Source organism: Pongo abelii, chromosome 8 (genome assembly GCF_028885655.2).
Source record: "Pongo abelii isolate AG06213 chromosome 8, NHGRI_mPonAbe1-v2.0_pri, whole genome shotgun sequence".
NCBI classification, from domain to species: Eukaryota; Metazoa; Chordata; class Mammalia; order Primates; family Hominidae; genus Pongo; species Pongo abelii.
The window spans coordinates 75,136,833-75,162,368 of record NC_071993.2 but is presented as its reverse complement, the minus strand read 5'-3'; the positions used below and the strand labels follow the sequence as shown (position 1 = coordinate 75,162,368).

General features: G+C 46.1%; 1 pseudogene; it reads left to right on the top strand.

Annotated features, from left to right (window-relative positions):
- Nucleotides 1-245: 245 nt before the first annotated feature.
- Nucleotides 246-2,091, top strand: LOC100437921 (actin, cytoplasmic 1-like; annotated as a pseudogene).
- Nucleotides 2,092-25,536: the final 23,445 nt, after the last annotated feature.

Below are 25,536 nucleotides of genomic sequence, written 5' to 3'. Positions count from 1 at the left end.
CTGATCTTGAACTCCTGACCTCAGGCAATCTGCCTGCCTTGGCCTCCCAAAGTGTTGGGATTACAGGTGTGAGCCATCGCGCCCGGCCAGAATTAAAAGCATTTTGTTATTATTTCCTTAATATTGTGATCTTTATCTTTCCAATGAACATTTGAAAATTCTTAGACAACATACTAGGTTTTCATTAGAGGTTTTTTTACTGAGCACTTTTTGTGTGCTAGGCACCCTGAGGACATGATCTCTAAGTCACTGTCTCTTAAATCTTAGCTTTTATTCTTCTTGACTGTGTTATTCAACTTGAATTCAAAAGATAAAATTCAATCGGCTGGGCTCAGTGGCTTACGCCTGTAATCCTAGCACTTTGGGAGGCCAAGGCAGGTGGATTGCCTGAGCTCAGGAGTTTGAGACCAGCCTGGACAACAGTGTGAAACCCCGTATCTACTAAAATACAAAAAATTAGCCGGGCATGGTGGCATGCGCCTCTAATCCCATCTACTCAGGAGGCTGAGGCAGGAGAATTGCTAGAACCTGGGAGGCAGAGGTTGCAGTGAGCCAAGATCGCGCCACTGCACTCCAGCCAGGGCGACAGAGTGAGACTCCATCTCTTAAAGAAAGAAACAAAAAAGATAAAATGCAGACCGCCAAGACTGCATCTGCCCCCCTCCCCCGCCCCGCCCTGCACAGAGCCTCGCCCTTGCCACTCCACAGCCGGTCCACACACGCCGCCAGCTCACCAGGGTGATATCACTGGGCTCCAGCATGGGCAAGGCCAGCTTCGCAGGCGACGATGCCCCCTGGGCCGCCTTCCCCTCCATCGTGGGGCACCCGCGACACCAGGGCATGATGGTTGGCATGGGCAAGAAGGACTCCAATGTGGGCGATGAGGCCCAGAGCAAGAGAGGCATCCTGACCCTGAAGTACCCCATCTAGCATGGCATGGTCATCTACTGGGATGACATGGAGAAGATCTGGCACCACACCTACAATGAGCTGCATGTGGCTTTTGAGGAGTACCCTGTGCTGCTGACCAAAGGCTCCCTGAATCCCAAGGCCAACCATGAGAAGATGGCCCAGATTATGTTTGAGACCTTCAACCCCCCAGCCATGCACGTGGCCATCCAGGTCGTGCTGTCCCTGTACGCCTCTGGCCATACCACTGGCATCGTGATGGACTCTGGCAACAGGTCACCCACATGGTGTGCATCTGTGAGGGGCACGCCCTCCCCCACACCATCCTGCATCTGGACCTCGCTGGCCAGGACCTGACTGATCGCCTTATGAAGATCCTCACATTGCGCAGCTACAGCTTCACCACCTGCAGAGGGAGAGATCCTGTGTGACATCATCAAGGAGAAGCTGTGCTAAGTCGCCCTGGACTTTGAGCAGGAGATGGCCCCCACGGGTCCTCCTGGGAGAAGAGCTATGAGCTGCCAGATGGCCAGGTCATCACCAGCAGCAACAAGCAGTTCCACTGCCCCGAGGCGCTCTTCCAGCCTTCTTTCCTGGGCATGGAATCCTGTGGCATCCGCAAAACTACCTTCAAATCCATCGTGAAGTGTGACGTGGACATCCACAAAGACCTGTACGCCAACACAGTGCTATCCGGCAGCACCACCATGTACCCCGGCATCGCCCTGCAGGATGCAGAGGGGGATCACCACCCTGGCTCCCAGCATGAGGAGGATCAAGATCATTGCTCCTTCTGAGTGCACATACTCTGTGGATGCGTGGCTCCATCCTGACCTCATTGTCCACCTTCCAGCAGTTGTGGATGAGCAAGCAGGAATATAATGACTCCAGTCCTTCCATTGTCCACTGAAAATGCTCCTAGGCAGACTGTTCCTTAGTTGCGTTACACCCTTTCTTGACAAAAACCTAATGCGCAGAAAACAAGAAGAGATTGGCATGGCTTTGTGTGTGTGTGTGTGTGTGTGTGTGTTTGTGTTTGTGTTTGTTTTTGGCTTGACTCTGGATTTAAAAACTGAAACTGTGAAGGAGACAGCAGTCGGTTGGAGTGAGCATCCTCCAAAGTTCTACAATGTGGCCAAGGACTTTGACTGTACATTGTTCTTTTTTTTCTTTTTTTTAATATTTATTTTATTTATTTATTTATTTTGGGACAGAGTCTCACTCTGTTGCCCAGGCTGGAGTGCAGTGACGTGATCTTGGCTCGCTGCAACCCCCACCTCCCAGGTTCAAGTGATTCTCCTGCCTCTTGGTAGCTGGGACTACAGGCATGTGCCACCACGCCCAGCTAATTTTTTTTTTGTTTGTTTTTTTTTAGTAGATACGGGGTTTCACCATGTTGGTCAGGTTTTTTATTTTTTTTGTATTTTTTTTAGTAGAGATGGAGTTTCACCATGTTGGTCAGGTTTTTTTGTCTTTTTTTTAGTAGAGACAGAGTTTCACCATGTTGGTCAGGCTGGTCTCAAACTCTTGACCTCAAATGATCTGCTTGCCTCATCCTGCAAAGTGCTGGGATTACAGGCGTGGGCCACCATGTCAGGCCACATTGTTCTTTTTTAAATAGTCATTCTAAATATCGTGAGGTGTATTGTTACAGGAAGTCCCTTGCCCTCCCAAAATCCAGCCCACTTCTGTCTAAGGAGAATGGCCCAGTCCACTCTCAAGTCCACACAGGGGAGGTGATAGATTGCTTTCGTGTAAATTATGTAATGCAAATTTTAAAAATCTCCCCCTTATACTTTTTTATTTTGTTTTATTTTGAATGATCAGCCATCGTGGCCCCCCTTTTTTGTCCCCCAGCTTCAGACGTTTGAAGGCTTTTGGTCTCCCTGGGAGTGGGTGGAGGTGTGGAGGCACTCAGGACTTACCTGTAGAGACCAGTTGAATAAAAATGCACACCTTAAAAAAAAAAAAAGATAAAATTCAAGTATAACAGGCAGTGGTCTTAAAACCAGTCTTTATCCCAATAGCCATCAACATACTCTGCTGATTGTCATTTGTTCTCTGTAGTGACTTGTTACATTTTAAGACTGTATTTTTAGTTACCAGAAGAAAATCTCATTGGCTGCTTTGCAGTCCTGCCCTCTGTTCACATAGCCTATGCCACAAACACTGCTTTCCCTGAGCCTGGCTTCCCAGAGACAGCTGTCTTCCAAGACCTCAAGGCCCCTTTGCACTTAAAATTATTGAGGACACCAAAGATCTTTTGTTTATGTACGTTATATATTTCTATATTTACCCCATTTGAAATTTAAGTGGATACATTTTAATAATTTATGTTAAAATGACAATAATAAACCCATTGCATTTAAAGATAACTTTTTTTTTTTTGAGATGGAGTCTCTCTCTGTTGCCCAGGCTGGAGTGTAGTGGCACAATCTTGACTCACTGCAACCTCTGCCTCCCAAGTTTAAGTGAGTCTCCTGCCTCAGCCTCTGGAGTAGCTGGAATTACAGGCATTTGCCACCACGCCCGGCTAATTTTTGTATTTTGACTAGAGACGGTGGTTTCACTGTGTTGGCCAGGCTAGTCTTGAACCGCTGACCTCAGGTGATCTGCCTGCCTGGGCCTCCCAAAGTGCTGGGGTTACAGGCGAACCTGTAATCACCTTACAATGTGTTTATACAGGCTGACATTATTGAGTGCTAACTAATCTATTCCAGGCACTCTGCTAAGCAGTTTATATACCTTATCTCAAGTAATTGTCTCAAAACTCTATGACATTGATACTATTACCCTCCTACAGAATGTGAAACTTTGGCTTAGGGAGAGCTTCAATGACTTGCCCAAGGTCAGATAGCTAGTAAATGGCAGAGCTGTTTGAACCAATGTCAACATGAATATCTTTTATAAAGTTAACAAGAAGTTGGTTCTATCAATTTTAGTTTGAATGGACTGTAAGAAGGGACAACTACACCTCAAGTAAAATTGCTGACAAGCCACTAAGCCAGACAGAAGCGACAAAGGAAATCAACCTCAAATCACACAATGTCCAAATCAGAATTATAGCTGTATCTATACAGATAGAGATTTTTAAAAATTATCCATTTTGTTTCTAAGTAGTTGTAGCAATGTTTCTTCTTTTTAATTAAAAAAAAAAAAAAATACTGGCCGGGTGCAGTGGCTCACGCCTGTTATCCCAGCACTTTGGGGGGCCAAGGTGGGTGGATCACTGAGGCCAGGAGTTTGAGACCAGCCTGGCTAACATGGCAAGACCCTGTCTTTACTAAAAATACAAAAATTAGCCAGGCATGGTGGCACACACCTGTAATCCCAGTCACTCAGGAGGCTGGGGCATGAGAATTGCTTGAACCCGGGAGGTGGAGGTTGGAGTGAGCCAAGATTGCACCACTGTACTCCAGCCTGGGCGACAGAGTGAGATGCTTCTCAAAAAATAAAAAAAAAGATATATTTATTTATATAAAAAAGAGAGGGAAAAAATATATTTATATATAAATATATTTATATAATATATTATATGTGTATGTATTTTTCCTCTTCTTTTTTATAGAGATGGGGGTCTTGCCATGTTGCCCAGACTGGTCTCAAACTCCTGGGCTCAAGCAATCCTCCCACCTCAGCCTCCCAAAATTCTGGGATTACAGGCGTGAGCCTGTAACTAAACTTGAGGCATGAGTCTGTTTCTAAGCTTGCCATAGACATCTTCAGTGCATGTCTACTTTTTGATTACCACAGTCGCTAATCATGGGTTATAAAAATATAGAATTCAAATATGTTAGGGCAATAATAAATTATATATAGATGCATTGATGTTGCAGTACATAAATGAGCCTTTCAGTCACTTTGCATTCTAGATAGATGTAATCCTTTTTAAAAAAAATTAATTGCTTTCATCTTGAGCCTGGGATGTCAAGGCTGCAGTGAGCCATGATTGCATTACTGCACTGCAGCCTGGGTGACAGAGAGAGACCCTGCGTCATAAACATAAATAAATAAATAAATAAATATTTTAAAAAAGATTCTAAGGCTGAGCATGGTGGCTCACACCTATAATCCCAGCACTTTGGGAGGCTGAGGCAGGAGGATTGCTTGAGACTAGGAGTTCGAGACCAACCTGGGCAACATAGAGAGACTCCTGTCTCTACAAATAAAAATTAAGAAAAATTTATTGGAGGCTGCAATGTCTATTACTATTTTTAAATTATTTATTATTATTAGGGTTTGAAAAAAATCTAGGATGAGAAAACAAAATTCAAGAATGCGACCAGGAACTATGTGTCAAGGAGAAATCCCAGAGAAAGTATAGCTTTCGTTAAGCCTCGCCCATATAACTCATAATGCAACCAGAGTCTTTTTTTTTTTTTTTTTTGAGATGGAGTTTCGCTCTGTTGCCCAGGCTGGAGTGCAGTGGCGTGATCTCGGCTGACTGCAACCTCTGCCTCCCATATCCAAACTATTCTCCTGCCTCAGCCTCCTGAGTAGGTGGGATTACAGGTGCCCGTGACTATGCCTGGCTAATTTTTGTATTTTTGGTACAGACGGGGATTTCACTGTGTTGGCCAGGCTAGTTGAGAACTCCTGACCTCAGGTGATCCTCCAGCCTCAGCCTCCCAAAGTGCTGGGATTACAGGCATAAGCCACCTCGCCTGGCCCCAACCAGACTCTTTAAGCCAGTAACCTCTTTCTCAGGAGGGTCATGACCCAATATTAATTTTTCACCTACAGGAAGTGACAAGAAGGCTTTATACATGTGCTGTGTAAAAATGGGGTTCAAAATGTAGTTAATAGAAATGGACCTGAGAATGTGCTAGATGATTATGAGTTGCTGAATCTGACATGACCTACAGCAGCCACACACCAACTCTACCAGTACGGAGCTCTTTCTCCCCACTTCCTTCTGAATTATCTCACCCGCTTTTTCTCCACTGGTTATCTTAATCATTTTGCCTTTCCTGTTACCGCTCTAAGTCAGGTTTTGTTATCAGAAGAACTCATCACCCTTCAGTTATCTATACTTTTGTGTGGATGATTTTTATGCTTTAAATTTACCCAAAACCTATTGCTTAGACACTAAGAAAATGGAACAAACATGCAAGAAATGTTAACAATGAAAACAGAATAATTTCCAATCTGCTCCACTGATTGTGCAAAACTGTAGGATGGCTTTATGTTCAGAATCATTGCCCTTTTAGACTCAAGAGTTTTGAACTCTGCTTCCTAAGAGTTAATCCTTCATCCGTGTTTTCTGTGCATGGAGCCGATAAAATCTAATTACATTCCGCTTCTAAATAAGGAGAAATGACTCCCAAATTCGTCTGGAAAAGTAGCTTTTTTTTTTTTTTTTTTTTTGAGACAGAGTCTCGCTCTGCTGCCCAGGCTAGAGAGCAGTGGTGTGATCTTGGTTCACTGCAACCTCCACCTCCCAGGTTCAAGTGATTCTCCTGCCTCGGCTGAGTAGCTGGGACTACAGGTGTGCACCACTGCATCTATCTAATTTTTAAATTTTTAGTAGAGATGAGGTTTCACCATGTTGGCCAGGCTGGTCTCAAACCCCTGACCTCAAGCGATCTACCTGCCTTGGCCTCCCAAAGTGCTGGGATTACAGGTGTGAGCCACTGAGCCCGGCCAGGTTTTGTTCACTGAGGATGTGCCAGTGTCCCAAGTTGTAAAAAGTTAATTCCATAGGCTTGCTTCTTACCTTCTTAGTTTGAAAATCATATATATCTTATCGTAGGAATACACTAAGGCATGGATACTAAATATAGAAAGTATGTTTGGGATGATCTGACTTGAAATATGGTTGTGTTATAAATGGAAATCACTTTGTGTTACACTGGGGTGCATAGAGAACTAGGCAGAACTCTCAGAGCAGCTGATAAGGTGCTAGAGAAGCGGGGTGTCGTGGCTCACACCTGTAATCCCAGCACTCTGGGAGGCAGAGGCAGGTGGATCACTTGAGGTCATGAGTTCGAGACCAGCCTGGCCGAGACCAGCCTGGCCAACATGGTGAAACTCCATCTCTACTAAAAATACAAAAACTAGCCAAGCGTGGTTGTGGGCACCTGTAATCCCAGCTACTCAGGAGGCTGAGGCAGGAGAATTGCTTGAACCCGGGAGGCAGAGGTTGCAGTGAGCCAAGATTGTACCACTGTACTCCAGCCTGGGTGACAGAGTGAGACTCCGTCTCAAAAAAAAAAAAAAAAAAAAAAAAGAAAAGAAAAGAAAAGAAGGTACAAGAGGCAGAAATGCTACAATGCTACTAAGCCGACACAGAAAACAAATAGGTCTCAGCTATGAGCTCCAAATTTAAGTATTGATTACTAATTAATCTGCTTCTCACATGAGCAACTCTGTGTTCCTGGGTCAGCAGCAGGGATTTGTTTGTATCATTTAATTATTTAATGATAGTTACAAATTTAACTCAATATACAATGATATGCTGAATAATGGGGGTAATTATACTTAACATCATAATTTTAATATAGATTGTATCCGCATTCAATGTAAGGCATTGTTTCCTAGAGTCAAGTCCCAGGACTATGTGCATCAGAAACATTTAGTGATACTTATTAAAATGCAGATTTCTAGGCTCTGGCCCAAACCTGATCAGAAACTCTGGGAGGTGAGGTCCAGGAATCTACGTTTTAGCAGAACCCCATGTGATATTTATGTACATTAAGGTGCTAGAACCCCATGCTTCTGTAATTAAGGAAGCTCAAACTACAGAGTATTGGAAAAGCTTTTACAGGGAGAAGCATCTGAACCAGAAAGTTATTCCCAAGGGGAATCCAGCCTGGGGACAGAGGGACACAATAAGTGTTCCCAGCTGCCTTAGGAGCCTAGGAGCTGCAACCCTCTCCTTCCCTGGAGTTCCCTGTACTGGGAGGAGAATTCTGCTGTGTGGACCCCAGCTAGGGGCTGAGCCTGGTAACCAACAGCACTGGGTCTCTCAGGGATCTAAGGGGAGATCTCCCAGATGAAAGGTAGGCACTCTCTAATGACCTTTGAAGAATATTCTAGATTGCTTCAAGGAAGGTGAGAAAAAGAAAAGAGAGATTGTTTGACTAGGAACACAGACTGGGCAGGAGTCATTCCTGGGGCATTTGAATGGAATTACCCAAATGGTTGTCCCAGGGCTGTGGTAATTAACTATTTCTTCGGCAATCTAGAGCCAGGACCATCTCTCAGGAACTCTGCAAGTTTGGAGTAGAGCAAATATTCCAGGATTCCCCCACTTTTGTTCCTGGACCAAACTGAGGGTTGGGCTGCTATTTCTCATGGCCCAATAATGAGACCCAGATGAAACTGGGGAGGAAGAGAGTTTTTATTTCTGCAACCAGTGACAGGGAGAAGGCCTAGAAATTATCACCAGACCAACTCAAAACTACAAAGTTTTCCAGAGCTTATATACCTTTTAAGCTATATGTCTACGTGTAAGTGTGCATTCATCTGAAGACATAAGTGATTAATTTCTTTTAATCTGTAACTAAGGTGTGAGTCCTGAAGACCTTCCTCTGGAGCCTCAGTAGGTTTACTTAATCTAAATGAGTCCAGGTGCTGGGGTGATTACCTTTATCTTGTCTCCTGCTAAATCATAGAGGTTTGGGGAGTTCCTTCAGACCCCCAGTAAACTTGTTTGTGGACACCGGGGGGGGTTTCTTCAGATCCACAATAAAACTTGTTTAATCCTAAATGGGTCCTGTTAAGAATTCCTTCCTTATTTTGTGATGCTTCAAGGCCTAGGAAAGGCATAGGCAATACTCTTGATGGGCTTTTGTTACATCCCAGCCTTTGTATAAGAAAACCGGCTTCTAATATTCAACTTAACCACTCATTCAGTACTCAAACAGTTGTTATGGAGGCCTGCATTAGTGAGACCTGGCCTGCCACACTTTAACACCCCAAGAAGGGTTACATTCTGGTGATGTCTGGTTAAAATAAAAACTGAATGCCTGCTTATAGAGAAGCAATCTTTCCTCCTATAGCAGACAGAGCATGCCTTCCCCGGGGAAATCTGCATCTGCAGGATAGAGACATTTTGTATCTAAAACCTACCGTTAGTGCTATCTTCCTTTGTTTTTTGTTGTTTGTTTGGTTTTCTTTTGAGACAGAGTTTCACTCCACCACCCAGGCTGGAGTACAGTGCCTGGATCTTGGCTCATTGCAACCTCTGCCTCCTGGGTTCAAGTGATTCTCACGCCTCAGCCTCCAAGTAGCTGGAATTACAGATGCGTGCCATCATGCCTGGCTAATTTTTGTAGTTTTAGTAGAGACAGGGTTTCGCCATATTGGCCAGGCTGGTCTCAAACTCCTGACCTCAAGTGATCTGCCTGCCTCGGCCTCCCAAAGTTCTGGGATTACAGGCGTGAGCCACCGTGCCCAGCCAATACTATCTTCCTTTGAAGGGGATAAAAGTCACATGCCAGGTGGATGAGAGCTTGGAACTTGGTGAATGAGAAAAATGCAGTTCTCTCCTCATATCTCTGCAGCCAGGCAGCCCAATTTATTAATATATGCACATACAGTGCATACAGCACATAGTGGACTTAGCCATTGACTGGAGGTCCAGGGACGACCTTGCTGCTGTCCTAATGCTAACTTTTCAGTCCTCACGATTCCTGACCTCTTGATAGGATGGCATTTAATTGACTGACTGCTTCCTCCTTTCCTTTTTCTTCCTTTTGAGACAGAGTTTCGCTCTTGTTGCCCAGGCTGGAGTGCGGTGGCGTGATCTCGGCTTACTGCAATCTCCACCTCCCGGGTTCAAGCAATTCTCCTGCTTCAGCCTCCCAAGTAGCTGGAATTATAGGCATCTGCCGCTACGCTCGGCTAATTTTTTTGCATTTTTAGTAGAGACAGGGTTTCACCATGTTGGCCAGGCTGGTTTTGAACTCCTGACCTCAAGTGATCCGCTTGCTTTGGCCTCCCAATGTGCAAGGATTACAGGTGTGAGCCACTGCACCTGGCTAACTGTTTCCTCCTTGAAGCTCCTTCCTCCTTTTCCGTCTGCAACACTGCACTTTTCTATTCTTCTATCTTACCAGCCTTTCCTTATGTTTCCTATAGGGCCTTTTCAATCTATCACTTGACTATAATGATCCTTAGGATTGTGATGTAGGCTTCTAGTCTCTCCAGGCACCCCAGGGCAGTGTTGTTCATTCTTTTTTTCTTCTTCTTTTTCTTTTGAGACAGGGTCTCACTCTGTCATCTAGGCTGGAGTGCAGTGGCGCGAACTTGGCTCACTGCAGCTTTGACCTTCCAGGCTTAAGCAATCTTCCCACCTCAGCCTCCAGAATAGCTGAGACTACAGGTGCATGCCACAATGCCTGGCTAATTTTGTTCACTTTTTGTAGAGAGGGGGTCTCACTATATTGCCCAGGCTGCTCTTGAACTCCTGGGTTTAAGGGATCCTTCTGCCTCAGCCTCCCAAAGTGCTGGGATTACAGACATGTGCCACCTCGCCTGGCCTCATACTTAAGACATATTATTTACCATCTGTATCTAATTCTTCATCTTAAAAAAAAATTGTTTTAGAGATGGGGGTCTCACTATATTGCCCTGGATTCCTGGGTTCAAGCAATCCTCCCTCCCCAGGCTGCCAAGTAGCTGGGATTATATTTTCAAGCCACTGTGACTGGCTTTTATTTTATTTTTTTTCATTAGTTCTTCATCTGTTTAGCTTACTTATCCTTAAATTAGAATTTATTGAATGCTACTGTCTCTTTCTCTCTCTCTCTCACATGTGCACACATACATATACTTTTATTCATTTCCTTTTTAAAGTTATTATAAATAAGTACATATATACTTAATTTTTAAATTTATTATTATTATTTTGAGTTGGAGTCTTGCGCTGTCGCCCAGGCTGGAGTGCAGTGGCACGATCTCCACTCACTGCAACCTCTGCCTCCCAGGTTCAAGCGATTCTCCTTCCTCAGCCTCCCGAGTAGCTGGGACTACAGGTGCGTGCCACCACGCCTGGCTAATTTTTTGTATTTTTAGTAGAGATAGGGTTTCACCATGTTAGCCAGGATGGTCTTGATCTCCTGACTTCATGATCCACCCGCCTCGGCCTCCCAAAGTGCTGGGATTATAGGTGTGAGCCACCATGACTGGGCAAGATCCATCTCTTAAAAAAAAAATTTAAGAAACACCCCAAATTTGGCCAGGCACGGTGGCTCATGCCTGTAATCCCAGCACTTTGGGAGGCCGAGGCAGGTGGATCACCTGAGGTCAGGAGTTTGAGACCAGCCTGGCCAACATGGTGAAACCCTGTCTCTACTAAAAATACAAAAATTAGCTGGGCATGGTGGTGCGTGCCTGTAATCCCAGCTACTCAGGAGGCTGAGGCAGGAGAATCGCTTGAACCCGGGAGGGGGAGGTTGCAGTGAGCCGAGATCGTGCCATCACACTCCAGCCTGGGGGACAAGAGCAAGACTGTCTCAAAAAAGAAAAAAAAAAAAAAGAAACACCCCAATTTGAAAATAATAGTTGCAAGGAGTTTAAAATGAAAGTGCCTGTCCCAGTCCCTAGTACTATCGTTCCCTACTCATTCCCCTCCACCACTCCCAGGAGAAAATCTGTTTAACCATCTTTTGGTGGTTACCTGGACATGTTGTAATAACATGTTCATATCACTATTTCTTGATTTAGCAATTTAAAACATTATCTGTTGATTTCTCCAATGATGGCAAATGATTTAATTCACTTACAACACCCCACTTCCCCTCCTCACTTCTTTCAATATATCTCCCAATATAACACTTTTTTGTTAAACCATATATGTAATATATATACATATATCTACCTGCATATGTATAATACATATAGTAAATTTGTAGACATAGGTGTGTGTTGTTCTATTTCTTGACCACCCACTAAGATAAGAATATTAGTGCCCCTACCCTTCAAATTTCCCTTTCTTCATCAACCTCACAAATCCTCTGTATTCTCATTTATACATTGTCAGGGGTTAAGCATACATTCTATTACGTAGTTATAATTATTAGTGTATCTCTTAGCTGGGCATTGTGGCGGGCACCTATAATCACAGCTACTTGGGAGGCTGAGGCAGGAGAATCGTGTGAACCTGGGAGGTGGAGGTGGCAGTGAGCCGAGATCGTGCCACTGCCCTCCAGCCTGGGCAACAGAGTGAGATTCCTTCTCAAGAAAAAAAAAAATTATTACTGTATCTCTGTCTGTAGGGAGACCCTGAAGGTTAGTAATCAATCAACAAATATTATCTACATTATGACTGTGTATATATATATTGCCCACTGCAGAATCAAGTAAAATATACGTCACTATTATTGTTGTTGATTTGAGACAGGGTCTGTCTCTGTTACCCAGGCTGGAGTGCAGTGAGGTGATCATGGCTCACTCACTGCAACCTCAACCTCCCAGGCTCAAGTGATCTTCCCACCTCAGTCTCCCACATAGCTGAGACTATAGGCACGCGCCACCACACCCGGCTAATTTATTTTTATTTTTTGTAGAGATAGATGTCTCCCTATGTTGCACAGGCTGGTCCCCAACTCCTAGGCTCAGGCAATCCTCCCACCTTGGCCTCCCAAAGTGCTGGGATTACAGGCATGAGCCACTGTGCCCAGCCTGAAATATTCTTTGATTATGTTCCTTTCCTGCACAGATTTGTGTTCTTCCTGGAGTTCCTAACTTTGCTCTTTTTCTCTTCAGTATTTGCCCTTAATACCTTCAGATTGTCAAACTCACCATCATCATAACCAATTCTGTAGAGTTATTTTCTCCCCCAAAGACCTCCCTCCAGGAGCTCCCCTTCCTACTCCAGTCCAGGCTGATTGTTCTCTGACTGCTGCTCAGCTACCACCCTGGGATGTGGAGGTGGAGGTGAGGTGCCTCTCTAAGAAGATGAGCTGGGGCTGGGCGAGGTGGCTCATGCTTGTAATCCCAGAACTTTGGGAGGCCAAGGCGGGCAGATCACTTGAGGTCGGAAGTTCGAGACCAGCCTGGCCAACATGGTGAAACACCTGTGTCTATAAAAATACAAAAATTAGCGGGGCATGGTGGCAGGCACCTGTGGTCCCTGTTACTTGGGAGGCTGAGGCATGAGAATTGCTTGAACCCGGGAGGTGGAGGTTGCAGTGAGGTGAGATCACGCCAGCCTGGGTGACAGAACGAGACTCTGTCTCAAAAAAAAAAAAAAAAAGATGAGCTGGGAGGTGAGGTGCACAGTTTGGGAAGGAGGCAAGCCCTCTTGGATCTGCAAGCCAGCAGGCTCACCCAAAATGAGTCTTGTGTGTCGACACTGAGGAATGAAGTTCACCTGGCCGAGCTGGGATGAAGGAAGAGACACATGCAGTTACAATAGGCAGAGGAAGCATGGCATGTTTTGCGGGGGAAGCGATGGAAAGACTTGGGTTAGTTTTAGCACCAAACGCTCAGAGAGAAAAATAAGGAGATCAATCCTGGCTGAAGACACTGAAAGAAGTACTGACAAGACACAAGGCCCGGCTTGGCGCAGTGGCTGACGCCTGTCATCACAGCATTTTGAGAGGCTGAGGCAGGAGGATCATTTGAGCATAGAAGTTCAAGACCAGCCTTGGCAACACAGGGAGACCCCCATCTTGGAAAAAAAAAATTAATTAATTAGCCAGGCATGTTGGCACATGCCTGTAGACCCAGCTACTCGGGAGACTGAGGTGGGAGGATTACTTGAGCCTGGGAGACTGCACTATGAGGCCGGAGGGTAGATTGGGGCCAGACATAGCAGCCCATGAAGGACCTGAATTCTGGGTGAGGAGTGTGGGCTTGTCCTGCAGGCAGGCAGGTGGAGTCACTGGCTATGCTTTAACAGAGGTATGTTATGAACCAACTGGTGAAATACTGGATGTTTTAGTTTTCCATTTGCTGTAACAAATTACCACAAGCTTGGTGGTTAAAACTACATGAATTTATTATTTTACAGTTCCGTAGGTCTGTAAGTCTGACATGAGTCTCAGTGGCATAAAACTTAGGTGTTGACAGGGCTGCAGTCCTCTCTGGAGGTTCTAGAGAGAGTTTTCTTACCTTCTCCAGCCTCCAGAAGCTGCCCACATTGCTTGGCTTGTGGCCCCTTCTGTCGTCTTCAAGCTAGCAAAGGCAAGTCTAGCCCCTCTCACATCATATCATTCGGACCTTATCTTTCGTCTTCCTCTTCCACTTCTGTGAGGAAGGACCTCTGTGATGACGTTGGGCCCACCTGGGTGATCCAGGAGAATCTCTCTTTTTTAAGGGCATATGATTGGCTGGGCGCGGTGGCTCATGCTTGTAATCCCAGCACTTTGGGAGGCCAAGGTGGGTGGATCACGAGGTCAGGAGATCGAGACCACGGTGAAACCCCGTCTCTACTAAAAATATAAAAAATTAGCCGGGTGTGGTGGCGGGCGCCCATAGTCACAGCTACCCAGGAGGCTGAGGCAGGAGAATGGCGTGAACCCAGGAGGTGGAGCTTGCGGTGAGCTGAGATCGTGCCACTGCACTCCAGCCTGGGTGACAGAGCGAGACTCCGTCTCAAAAAAAAAAAAAAAAAAAAGAAAAAAAAAAAGGGCATATGATTAGCAGCCTTAATCCATCTGCATCCCCAATTTCCCTTTGCTGTGTAAGGCAACAGTCACCATTTCAGGAATTAGGACAATTAAGACATGGACATCCTTGGGGAGGTGGTGATGCTATTATTCTCCCTACTACATTGTATCAGTCAGGTCTCTTTGCAAGAAAAAAAGAAAGAAAGAAAGAAAAAAGAAGAGAAAAGAGCCATGTATTGACTTAAATAACCGAGTGCTCAGCATCTTTCTCGTTTTACCTCTTGGATCTGCTTTCCTTGCTGTTGATTTTGGGCAGTCTCCTTCCATGAGTGGCCCTGGAGCCCCAGGCTTACATCCTACCAGCTTAGCAATGTTAATGAAGGGTCCCCTGTCCTGGTAATTTTAGCATGACCCAGGATGATGAGTATTGACTCTCACTAACCCAGCTTCTGTCCAGGGCTGTCCCTGGACCAAACCCTGTGGCCTAGGATAAATTCTCATGGGTCAGGCATGAATTTCATATGCATCCCTGAAGCTGAAACTTCAGAAGCCCCCCTAAACCACAGGGAATGAGACCTAGGGGCTGGTGATTCCTTAGAAGAAAACTGGCAGATTGCTATCCCCAAAACAACAATGGCGGTGATAATTGCACAACAGCGTGAATATACTTAATGCCACAGAACGGTACACTTACAGATGATTAAGGCTGGGCATGGTGGCTCATGCCTGTAATCCCAGCACTTTGGGAGGCCGAGGGGGATGGATCACTTGAGCCCAGGAGTTCAAGACCAGCCTGGTCAACATGGTGAAACCCCGACTCTACTAAAAATATAAAAATTAACTGGGTGTGGCAGTGCGTGCCTATAGTCCCAGCTACTCAGGAGGCTGAGGCAGGAGAATCGCTTGAATCTGGGAGGCAGAGATTGCAGTAAGCCATGATCATATCACTGCACTCCAGCCTGGGTGACAGAGCGAGACCCTGTCTCAAAAAAATAAAAAATTGATTAAAATGCTACACTTTATGTTATGTGTATTTTACCACACACAAAAACACAGAATCAATCTAGGCTATAGCATCAACCCATGGACTTTTGATGAACCTGCTAAAAAAGAGGATCTTTCTCTTTCTCCTGAGGATGCTAGGCTGGTCTGAGCCTAGGATGGAGCTGTTGGGGCCATCATGTCCCCAGTTGAGGAAAGAACCCACCTTAGAGCAAAGACAATATGAGGAAAGCGGAGCCCAGAGATGCAGGCAGGCAGGTTCCTCATGATGACTGGGACACCTGGACCCAGCTGTGCCTGAAGCCCTCATCTATCCAATAAAGTCCTTCTTATGCTTAGATCAATTCAATTTGAATTTGAACTGGCCATTAAAAGAGTCCAGACTTATAAAAACAAAAAGTACAAGGGATGGTGGGTGGGAAGCAGCAAGATAAATCCACAAACAGCCATTCCTGGACAAGGGTGAAGCAAGGACAGTCTAAAGGCCAGAAGACATCAAAATGTTCTTAAACAAATGTAGATGTGAGATATCCAGAAAATGGAAAGGAAAGATGGTAAGAGAAGGTTTAAATCAGCAATCCTCAAACTTTCTGGTCTTAGGACCCCTTTACACTTTTAAAAATTATCAAATTTTGGGCTGGGCATGTTGGCTTATGCCTGTAATCCCAACACTTTGGGAGGCTGAGGCAGGAAGATCACTTGCATCCAGGAATTCCAGACCAGCCTGGAAAACATAGAGAGACCTCATCTCTACAAAATCAATCAATACATACATAAAAATTATTGAATTTTCTTTATGTGGGATATATCTACTGATGTTTGCCATGTTAGAAATTAAAACAATAATTTTATTTTTCTTGTTATTTATTTATTTTGAGACAGAGTCTGGCTCTGTCGCACAGGCTGGAGTGCAGCTGTGCTATCACGGCTCACTGCAGCCTCCAACTTCTGGGCTCAAGCAATCTTCCCGACTCAGCCTCCTGAGTAGCTGGGACTACAGGCACGCATCACCATGCCCAGCTAATTTTTTGTATTTTTTGGTAGAGATGGGGTCTTGCCATGTTGCCCAGGATGGACTTGAACCCCTGGACTCAAGTGATCTGCCTGCCTTTGCCTCTCAAAGTGCTGAGATTACAGGCATGAGCCACTGTGCCTGGCTGAGAATAATTTTAAATGGCAACGATAAACCGATTACATGTTAACATGATTAATATATTTTATGACAAATAGCTATACAGTCTTTCTTTTCTCTCTTTTTTTTTTTTTGAGACAGAGTCTCACTCTATCACACAGGCTGTAGTGCAGTGGCGTGATCTCGGCTCACTGCAACCTCCACTTTCTGGGTCCAAGCGATTCTTAGGCCTCAGCCTTCCAAGTAGCTGGGATTACAGGCGCATGCCACGATGCCTGGCTAATTTTTCTATTTTCAGTAGAGACGGGGTTTCACAATGTTGGCCAGGCTGGTCTTGAACTCCTGACCTCAAGTGATCTGCCTGCCTCGGCCTCCCATGCACAGGCATGAGCCACTGTGTCCAGCCCATATACATTCTAAAATTTTTAAAAATTAATGAGAAGAGTGGCATTATATTTTATAATCTTTCTTTCTTTCTTTTTCTTTTTCTTTCTTTCTTTCTTTCTTTTTCTTTCCTTCTTTCTCTCTCTCTCTCTCTCTCTCTCTCTCTCTCTCCTCTCTCTCTCTCTCTCTTTCTCTCTCTCTCTCTCCTCTCTCTCTCTCTCTCTCTTTCTTTCTTTGTTTCTTTCTTTCTTTCTTTTAGACAGTGTCTAGCTCTGTCGCCCAGGCTGGAGTGCAGTGGCGCAATCTTGGCTCACTGCAACCTCCACCTCCCAGGTTCAAGCGATTCTCCTGCCTCAGCCTCCCAAGTAGCTGAAATTATAGGCGCCTGCCACCATGCCCAGCTAATTTTTGTATTTTTAGTAGAGAAGGGGTTTCACTGTGTTGGCCAGGTTGGTCTCGAACTCCTGACCTTGTGATCCACCTGCCTCGGCCTCCCAAAGTGCTGGGATTACAAGCGTGAGCCACTGCACCCAGCCTGTTTTATATTTTTTCAAGTCTCTTTGATGTCCGACTTAAGAGACAAGACAGCTTGCTGGATTTTCTTATGTGTCTCTTCATTCAAGCTATTTTGACACCACCAATCACAAAGCTTCTGAAACTCTACTGTACCCTTTTGAGAGAAAAAGACTAAAATAACATCTTAGTATTACTGTGAAAATAGTTTTGGCCTTATGAACACCCTGAGAAGGTCTTGGGGATCCCAAGGGTCCCCAGACTCACTGAAAAAACCCATGTTCATTGGAAAGGGACCTGGATTTGAGTTCTGGCTATGTGGCTTTCTAGCTGTGTGACCTTGGGCAAATTATTTAACCTTTCTGAGCTTCTCTTTTCTCCTCTGTAATGAAGCCCATCTCATAGATTTGTGTTGAGGGTTAAATTAGACAATATTCGTGCCAGGTTCATGTTCAGCACTCAGTAGATGGGATTTGATCCTATTGTTATTGAGGTCTGGGGCTGGGGTGGCGGGGTGAATGGCAGTGTCATTGACAGTAATAGGGACATAAAAGGCCGGAGCTGGTGAGGGGGTAAGAAAAATTCGGTTGGGTCGTGGTGAGCTAGAGCTGATGATGGGCCACCCAGGTGGAGCAGCTGGGCTAGAGCTCTGGGATCGGGTCTCAAATGGAGATCAAGATTTGTGAGTGGTAGGTTTTCAGGTGGAAATGAAGGATGTGAGTGCCAAGAATGTTAGCGCTGTGAGGGCAGGAAGGGTCTTGGAGCCCCGGGTCTGAGAACAGTGCCTGGCACAAAGTAGGTTCTTACTTATTTGCCTATATTTTTTAAGAGATAGAGATCTTGTTCTGTTGCCCAGGCTGGAGTGCAGTGGTGCGATCACAGCTCACTGCAGCCTCCAATTCCTGGGCTTGATCAAACGATCCTCCCACCTCAGCCTCCCTAGTAGCTGGGACTACAGGCACAGGCCACCAACTTGGCTTATTTATTTATTTATTTATTTTTGAGATGGGGTCTCGCTCTGTCACCCAGGCTGGAGTGCAGTGGCGCAATCTCGGCTCACTGTAACCTCCCCCTCCCAGGTTCAAGGGATTCTCCTGCCTCAGCCTCCCGAGTAGCTGGGCTTACAGGTGCCCGCCACCATACCTGGCTAATTTTTGTATTTTTTAGTAGAGACAGGGTTTCACCATGTTGGCCAAGTTGGTCTCGACCTCAGGTGATCCACCCTCCTCAGCCTCCCAGAGTGCTGGGAATACAGGTGTGAGCCACCATGCCTGGGCTAATTTTTATTTATTTTTTGTTTTTAAAGACAGGGACTCACTATGTTGCCCAGGCTGGTCTTAAACTCCTGGCCTTAAGCAATCCCCCTCTGCCTCCATGTGTATCTGGGGTTACAGGCGTGAGCTAGGCCCTCAGTAACTGTTGAAGTGGAAATGAAATCAGGGAAAGAGAAAGACAACTAGTCCTGGGGCCATGGGCATGAAGGGCAGGGTCTGAGACAAAGCTGTTCTGAGACTCACAGGGATGCCAATTTCCTTTGGAAACATTTGCTTTTAACCACCAGGGAATCCTTCCTGAAGCATTTGCTTGAGACATCATCTTTTTTTTTTTTTTTTTGAGGTAGGGTCTTGCTCTGTTGCCCAGGTTGGAGTGCAGTGGTATGATCACGGCTCACTGCAGCCTCAACCTCCTGAACTCAAGCAATACCCCCACCTCAGCCTCCCAAGTAGCTGGAACTACAGGTGCACACTACCATGGCCAGCTAATTAATTTTTTTGGTAGAGATGAGGTCTTGCTATGTTGCCCAGGCTGGTCTCAAACTCCTGAACTCAAACAATCCTCCTGCCTCAGCCTCCCAAAGTGCTGGGATTACAGATGTGAGCCACTGTGCCCGGTCAAGACAGACACCCATCTTTTAAACTGGGACCACTTAACCAGCTCAACCATTTGATTTGGCTCGAGCTGGAGTTCAGAGAGAGGTCCCTGCTGTCCGCTGGTCCTTCAGGCACCGTTTCACATTTAGTTGCCCTTTTACACAGGTTACCTTGACCTTGAGTTGTCTTGTTTCACCTTGTGGAAGGGAGAGAAGGTGTGTGATTCTTGTGACTGGGACTTGTGGTAGACGTTCATCAATATTCAAGTCCTTCTTTACTGTCTCACAGAAGAATGAAGAGGAGCTGCAGGACAAGCTCCAACATCTCTTTTCCATCTTCGTCCACTCCTGCCATGGGTGTGCAGAGGATGCACAGAGCGGGAGACCCTCTGCTCCCCCTCCCCGTGGCCTAGTGCATTCCTATTCTGGATACGCATGAAGCCCACTGTCTTGGAAGCAGCAGTGCACATGTCCCCATCATTCTTCCGTCAAGCCTGGAATGGACATTTTTTTTTTTTTTGAGAAGGAGCCTTGCTTTGTCGCCCAGGCTGAAGTGCAGTGGTGCGATCTCGGCTCACTGCAACCTCCACCTCCCCAGTTCAAGCAATTCTCCTGCCTCAGCCTCCTGAGTTGCTGGGATTACAGGCGTTCGCCACCATGCCCGGCTAATTTTTGTGTTTTTAGTAGAGACGAGGTTTTACCAGGCTGGTCTTGAACTCCTGACCTAAGGTAATCCACCCACCTCAGCCTCCGAAAGTGCTGGGATTACAGGTGTGAGTCACCTCGCCCAGCTGGAAAGGACATTTTTAAGGTGAGTATGATTTCAACAAAGTCATCCTTTCTCAATTTGAAATTTTGTTTCAGGTGTTTTAAGTCAGTGTCAATGGTTGAAAACTATTGGATAGAGGAGATCTGGGAACCTACACAGACTGCACATGAATGCTTAGGGATATAATTCTCCTTTGTCCATGCTTTTGCTGTAAGCTGTGCTCTTTTATGTTTAACCTCGTCATATACAACATGGACTCTCTGCCAAGGGCCTCTTGGTGATCTGCAAAGCGTTCTCAGATGGCTGTCTCTGAGGGCCTGGTCCCTCCTTTAGCTTGTCAAAGGACACAGAGATGGGTCACTGGAGCTGGCTCATTGGGATACAACCCAGTCCCCTCAGCTAGGGCATTTGTATCACTGCCCTTGGGTGGAGCTCAACAGTGACCCCATGGTTAGGCCATCTGGAAACAGGCTGCTGACACCCGGGACTTCTGTGCTGCCAGGAGGAACAAGGCAGGAGGATGTGTCCCTGCACCCAGGCTGCCCTCCAAGCCTGTGGAATGCAGGCCTGGTCAGAGAGGCGGCCCAACTGTTGCTGACACATATGGGAATCCAGAGGCTGGGCTCCCCTTCATACAGCCAGGGCCCCACGCAGACCTGAGCCGACCCATCATATACCAGACGGGACAGAGTGCTCACATGGGCCACTTGCCAGACCCTCTGATGCCTTTAGGAAGCAGGTATTTTCACCATGGCCACACCCGATACTAGTAAGTGCCTGTGATGGTTAATTTTATGTGTCAGTGTGGCTAGGCTCTGGTGCCCAGTTGTTGGTCAAACATTGTTCTAGATGTTGCTATGAGGGTATTTTTTTGAATGAGAGTAACATTTAAATAAGTAGACTCTGAGTAAAGCAGATTACCCCCCACAGTGTGGGTGGGCCTCACCCAATCAGTTGAAGGCCTTAAGAGAAAAGACAGAGGTCCCCCGAGGAGAAAGGAATTTGTCTCTAGACCACCTTAGGATTGAAGGCCACATCAACTTCTGCTAGAATTTCCAGCCTCCTGGCCTGCCCTGAAGATTTCAGACTTGCCTGACCAGATCATCGCATGAGCCGATTCCTTAAAGTCTCTCCCGCTGTTTTTCTGGAAAACCTGACTACTACAGTGCCTGAGGTGGGACCCGATTACCCCATTCTGCCTTCCAGCTGCTGGCGGTGCGTGTGTTTGCCTGGAAGGGTGATCCAGGGCTTGATCAGGCAAAGCATTGGGGATGGAAAGTCCGGTGACTCTCGTGGCCTCGCCTGGTGAGGGGCACCCCTGGGGCGAACCCCGTTCCCTACTGATTCCACATCAGCACTGCTTTTCCTGCTGGCAGAAATCAAATCAAGCCAGTTGCCGTGGCTCACACCTGTAATCCCAGCACTTTCAGAGGCCGAGGCGGGTGGACCACCTGAGGTCAGGAGTTCAAGACTAGCCTGGCCATCGTGACGAAACCCTGCCTCTACTAAAAATTCAAAAAAAAAAATAGCTTGGTGTGGTGGCGGACGCCTGTAATTCCAGCTACTCAGGAGGCTGAGGCAGGAGAGTCATTTGAACCCAGAAGGCGGAGGCTGCAGTGAGCCGAGATTGCGCCACTGCACTCCAGCCCGTGCAACAGAGAGAGACTGTCTCAAAGAAAAAAAAAATGTTCCCGCCATCTATGCATGAACTGTTTGCTGAAGCCCCTCAAATCTCCTGCCTTGCCCTGGATGGAGACCTGTTTTTATTTTGTTATTTCTGTCTATAAAAGCAGCTAGGTTACTATATCTTTCCTTTTTATTGAAATTTGAAAAACTGCACACCACTTATGTGAGTCACGTTATAATGGAAAAGGCAGGTGCCTCCAGAGGAGACACACAGGGCGGCATGTGTCTGCGTGATGTGTGTCATTAGAATACACATGTGTGGGTTTTTGTCTAGCTCCCTTCATCTGCACGGCGCCAGCAATTATTGTGAAGTATCTGTGAGCCATGCGTTCCTTTACTAACACAGCACATGCTACACAGGGCCTCCTCTGTGCCAGGCACCACATTGGGTTCTGGGGACCGAACAGGGAACAAGACACAGTACCTGCCCGCAGGGAACGTGCAGCCTAAGTGTCATCCCTGAGGCTGGGTTCGAAGGGAAGTGAGGAGCGTTAGAATTGGGGCCTGCAGCCTCTTAACTACTTAGCTATTTCTCATTACAACAGGGCTCTATGAACCTAGTGATATTTTCTGTTTGAGTCAAAGACATTAGCATTTTTTTAGAGCCAGCCAGCTGGAAGTGGGCTCTCCAACCTTCCCTCCACAGCCTCTCTGTGCATCTCACCGTGGCACCTTCACTTTCTGCCCCTACCATGTGATTTTGTAGATGTGGTGCCCACGGGTTGAGCTTTGGCCTCACCCAGACCTGGGATTGGGTCCCAGCCACACCATTTCTAGCCATGTGATCTTGGCCTCACGACTTAGCCCCTCTAAGCTTCCCTTTCCTCATCTATAATACTAATTTGGGGGAAAATAATAGTTCTGTACTTTTACTGGTGGGGCTGTTAGGGAAGTTAGTGAGATGATACATACCACAGTCCCTTGCATAAGTGCCAAATAAATGTTACCTGCCACAGTCCCTTGCAAAAGTGTTAAAGGCAAGTCCCTTGCAAAAGTGCTAAATAAATGTTAACTTCCTTTTTTTAAGTTTTTTTTTTTTTTTTTTGAGACCAAGTCTCACTCTGTCACCCAAGCTGGAGTGCAGTGGCGTGATATCAGCTCACTGCAATCTTCGCCTTCCTGGTTCGAATGATTTTCCTGCCTCAGCCTCCTGAGTAGCTGGGATTACAGGCACCTGCCACCACACCCAGCTAATTTTTGTATTTTTAGTAGAGACAGGGTTTCACCATGTTGGCCAGGCTGGTCTCAAATGTCTGACCTCAGGTGATCGGCCTGCCTCAGCCTCCCAAAGTGCTGGGATTACAGGGGTGAGCTGCCATGCCCAGCCATAAATGTTAACTTCTATAATATTATTTTTGTTATTGTTACTTATCTCCTTACTTATGTATTTTTCATTATTCAAGGGCAAGGACCATTTTTCCCCTTCTCCTCTTACCCTCCTCCTTATTCTAAATAGGACTTATGGCAAATTTCAGCAAGTTGATGAGAAAAATAGAGGGAAAATGAAGATATAAACATAAAATGGAGCCAGCAGAGACTAATACAGAAAGTACAGCCTTACTTTAGTGGGTCACAGGATTGGCTCTGAGCTTCCTAGCACCCAATGAGATGAAAGAAACTGAATTAGTTACATAGTGTAACACTGTTGTCCATGAAATAAAACAAGCAAATAGCTCAGGAGAAACACACCTGGGCAGCATTCTTTTTTTCCTTCTCACTTCCTTCTTGACCATGTGATTCATTTTGCTGAAGGGAAGACCATTTGTTGGAAAGTGTTTCTGAATGTGATGGGAGTCCTGGCCCTTGGCAGAGGCCCACCCCTCACTGTCTTCAGCTGATCTGTTAGTAATAGAGAAGATCTAGTTCCTGGCCCAGAGAACTAATCTTGCAATAGGGCTGTGTTTTTGAAACCAAAAGCGTCATACAGATAACAAAGGAGATGTGTCTCACTGTGGTTAGGCTATTTTGTAGCAACACTTGTTTCCACTCTTTTGCAATTTCAGGTTCCGTCCGACCGGATCTAAACATGAATGTGCAAGTCCAGTGCTCAGGCTGATATAGCCACTGTCTGGGCCATGAGTTGATTTGAATTTCCACTTCTAGTCTGTGGTGCAATGTATGTAACACAGCAATCAGTAAGGCTTTATCAAGCACTTTCTTTGTGCAAGGGCCCTGTCCCAGGCCCTGCCTGGGAACTCTGATTCCAACTTGCAGTAATGGGGGTCAAGAAGGAGGGGCAGGTAACCCTGGTTTTGAGAACTCAGGAGGGAGCTTGCAAACTCAGGAAGCTAGAGAGGCCTAGAAACTTCATGGTGGAGGTAGGACTTGAAGGATGAGGGGTGTAGGAAGAAGAGGCTGCGCATGACGACAAGGACTCCAGCTGCCACAGTCCAGTGGTGTTCAGACTCCAGGAAGAGCCTGACCTACTTGGAGTGGAGGGGAGGAGAGAGGGAGGGTGTGGACGTCAGGATGTCCTGGAGCCCAGGGCTGCTACAGCTGCTCCCTGCTCCCCACATCAGCTACCTGACATGGGAGTCAGGGAAATCCTTGCTCCTCCTGTTGCCCACCTCAGGGGATCCTGGGGAAGAATCCAATATGAGACTTTTTTTTTTTTTTTTTGGTGAGACAGAGTTTCGCTCTGTTACCCAGGCTGGAGTGCAATGGCACGATCTTGGTTCACTGCAACCTCTGCCTCCCGAGTTCAAGTGATTCTCTTGCCTCAGTCTCCTGAGTATCTGGGATTACAGGCATGCGCCACCATGCCTGCTTAATTTTTGTATTTTTAGTAGAGATGGGATTTCACCATTTTGGCCAGGCTGGTCTTGAACTCCTGACCTCAAGTGTTCCACCCACCTTGGCCTCCCAAAGTGCTGGGATTCCAAGTGTGAGCCAATGTGCCCAGCCCAACATGGGACTTTTTGAAACAATTTGCTACTTAGGGATTTATGAACTTTTAAATATATATCATCTGGCCAGGTGTGGTGGCTCACATGTGTAATCCTAGCACTTTTGGAGCCAAGACGGGAGGATCACTTAAACCCAGGAGTTCGAGCTCAGCCTGGGCAATAGCTGCTAAGTGTGGTGAAACGCCATCTCTACAAAAAATACAAAAATTAGACAGGTGTGATGGTGCATGCCTGTAGACCCAGCTACTCTGGAGGCTAAGATAGGAAGATCGCTTCAGTCTGGGAGGCGGAGGTTGCAGTGAACTGCGATTGTACCACTGCACTCCAACCTGGGTGACAGAGTGAGACTCTGCCTCAAAAAAAAAAATCATCTCTAAGTGAGTGTGGCTAGTGGTCAACATTCACATTTCTGTCCAGTGGAAATTGCTAGATCCCAGCTACTAGCTTTGTAGAAAACCTGCAGGTCAGCATTGCATTCCAGGTTTGCAGGTAGAACTAGACCATGACCTTCACTTGGGATCATGTCAAGATCCTAAAATTGGTTGCAGAAATATTTCTTTTTCCATCCGTTGAAGAAAATAACTCTACTGTGGTTATCTTTATTTTGGCATCTTGGGAGAAACTTAAGGAAGAATGTTGACCCCAAATGTGCTGGTATCTGAAACATTTGGTTACTCTTCAAACCACTAGACCACATGTCCCTCATAGATGGTGGGGCCACTGAGGAGGAGGCTGGGGGCATGCGGAGCAGAAAGGGGCCCAGTGGGCTGGCAGGGCTCTTGCATCTGTGAGTTGTTTAACCTCAT